The 2842-nt window shown below is 39.0% G+C and overlaps 1 protein-coding gene across 4 annotated transcripts in view; it reads right to left on the bottom strand.

The window, feature by feature from the left end:
* LOC107719577 (leucine-rich repeat and immunoglobulin-like domain-containing nogo receptor-interacting protein 3) overlaps window positions 1-2842 on the bottom strand; it is a 37642-nt gene that overhangs the window by 4677 nt on the left and 30123 nt on the right. The window contains exon 1 of one of the 4 annotated variants that reach the window (XM_016527035.1): window positions 2095-2253. The exons of the other annotated variants lie outside the window; for them this stretch is intronic. The gene's annotated coding sequence lies outside the window, so the exon portion shown is untranslated. Of the gene's footprint in view, window positions 1-2094; window positions 2254-2842 lie in introns of those variants that run through there. 4 annotated transcript variants of the gene reach the window in all.

Here is a 2842-nt window from a genome sequence, read left to right as displayed (position 1 = left end):
GACAGAATCGCGATTCATATATGAATAGATTTTTACGTGCACCTCTAGTTTTCTCTTCCTCTTCTCTAAAGCAGCGCAGGCCTCGCCCCCTTTGCTGCCTTTTTCCCGAGGGCGGGGTTTATCTGTGTTTGTGATGTCACGAACCCGGGAAGTAGTTGGTTGTAGTCCTTACCAGCCGTTTTTGTAGGCATTAAACTGACAGAATTTTAAAAGAGGATATCTCCGTTTGCATTGAACTTTAAGCTTTGTAACTTTGCAGATATTGTTTATGCTCAAACAGCAACATTACACACTAACTAACGTTAAAAAAGTGAAATCGCAGTGAATCACCCCTTTAAGATCATGCTTGATTTGTGTTACAGTAGGTAGCATTTCAATAAAAGACTGGGGGGAAAAAAACTGTTAGATAAAATAGATTTTAATGTTAACTTGGTCTTTACAAATGTGCAATGGAAGATATCCCAGTCAGTGCATTTTGATATGAACATTCAGGCCCACCCTGGTGCTAAAAAGTATATGAGACTTAATGAACCATAATGAGACTTACCTATGGAACAGAAGTCTAATAGTCCAAGTACCAGCTACCAGGTTGTTATTGAACAGTGACATTTCAGATGTACCCCAGCACAACCCCTCTTCTCCCTCCCCCATCATCTCTGGTAACCCAAATGCATGACCAGCCCCTGGTTCAAACCCATATCAGTTGACAATAAGAAGCTGTCCAATCAGCACAGACCACTGCTTCAAACAACAGTCCATAGGATCGCTATAAGACAATCAGCAGCGTGAGGTGAATAGAAAACTACACCTGACTATGTCTCAGGTGTCAAAGCTTGTGTCATGGGTCATGATGTCAGAAAATCATGAATACTAATAATAAGCAATGATTAATACCCCACCACTTTTCTTTCCCCCCCCTCATAAGATGTCAACAAAGCATATTCCAACTGCTTATAAATGTAATTGTCTTCAGGAAAGTGCTCTCATATGAATTTTTATATCCATGCAGATGCGCAATAACTCCAAATTTTAGAATACAAATACTGTAACTATACCACTCCATAGTTAGACATACATTTAAAAAGATATCACCACCTTAATGGTATATTTTACCCACAAATGACAATTCTGCCCATAGGCGGAGGGTGAACCAACTCCAGGGTAAGGCTAAAAGCAGCCAAATCTATTAACTACAAACATCATAAACCTGTCTTTTTAGGCAAGAACCAGACATGGGTGTCATGTAGGCTAATAAAATATGTTTAATGGGACTGAATTTGCATTTAATTTGATTAAAACATTAGAAATTTATAATTATATAGCGTTTCCTTCCCACGGTTATTCAAACGCGAATAAATTATGTAAACTTTGATCTATCGCACTCTCAAAAAAAAAAACAAGTATCGTTATAATCACTGAAACGGTCTACACTGCAAAATGAATCCCTTACTTACATTTTATGTACATCTGCGCTTTGTTATGAGAGAATTCGCGGAATTCAGTCATCGAACGTGCACGCATTCAACAAAGCTGATGAGTTTCAGCGATGACTCATCTGAACGTCTCTGATTGGCCATTGCATTCCTAAGCTCAACAGAATCGTGTGTGATTGGTTATAATGCGCAACATTGTAAAAACGCCTAAAATGAAATACGGTGCAACATGAGCAAATCTTAATTTAATGCCGCAGTCGACACTTTCTATTCCTTTACACTTTGTTAGCAACAGACGTAATAGATTTAATTTGTTTGTGCAGGGGCATTTTTGCCCCAAGACCCCCTGGCCTTACACACGCTCTGTGCCTATGATTCTGCCATTATTTACTCACCCTTATGTCATTCCAAACCTGTGTGAGTTTTTTCTGCAGAAAACAAAATATATTTTTTTACTGTTTAAACTGTTTTTATCCACATAATCAAAACTAACATTGGACCCCACTGACTTTAATTGTATGGACAACAGAAAAATAAAGAGAGAGAGATTTTTTAAAATATTTTTTGTGTGCTGTGGTATGACATGGGGGTGAGCAAAAATGTATCTAAAATTGAATTCCAATTTTGGCTTCCCCTGCATTGGAATTTAAATGGAGCTGACCTCAACCTGAAAGTTGTCAGGAGTAAATGAGAGACACGGCTACCTCTTTGCTCTGTTGCTCACCTCAGCAAGGTAGCATGTCACCTGAGAATTACATAACAGCTGTTAGTCGATACGTGAAGGGCAAATCAAGCAATTAGTGTTTATTTTCCCGTAACAGCTGTTGAGAGGCTGGTTAAACATAAAATATCAATACAAAAAGATCAATGTTCTAAAACAGATTGAGAAAATGAAAAACTCGGTTGCTAAATCTTACAAATGTCTGAATGTCATTGCATTAGATGCAAAATATTAAAACAACAAAAAAAATTAATTTAAAGGGGTCATATGATGCTATTTTATGGCTGCATCAACACGACTGCTGTTCCTGAAACCACGCCTTCTTTCATGGCGTGCACATTCGGGCTGCATTATGATAATATTTCCACATAGTGACCAAGATATGTGGAGGCATCTGATTGGCCAGCTGACCCAGTGCATTGTGATTGGCCGAACACCACAAGCACGCGTTGGAAATGTAACGCCCCTTACCATAATCGCGAGCGTCAGCTTTCAAAGTAAATATCAAGACTAATAATGTCGTTAGTTTTACCATCAGTTCAAGCATGAAAGGGCAACAGAGTCGCGTGACAGACACAATGATGATGCAGTACACAAGCCACGGTTAAGACAGCTGACGTGCTATGATTTCTGACAAGCAGTTCACTCTCCTGTGATGTGACCCTGTTCCCCTCACACACACACACAC

The sequence above is a fragment of the Sinocyclocheilus rhinocerous genome, unplaced genomic scaffold (genome assembly GCF_001515625.1).
Source record: "Sinocyclocheilus rhinocerous isolate Xijiao unplaced genomic scaffold, SAMN03320098_v1.1 scaffold1294, whole genome shotgun sequence".
Classification (NCBI taxonomy): Eukaryota; Metazoa; Chordata; class Actinopteri; order Cypriniformes; family Cyprinidae; genus Sinocyclocheilus; species Sinocyclocheilus rhinocerous.
This window is presented reverse-complemented; position numbering and strand designations above follow the sequence as displayed.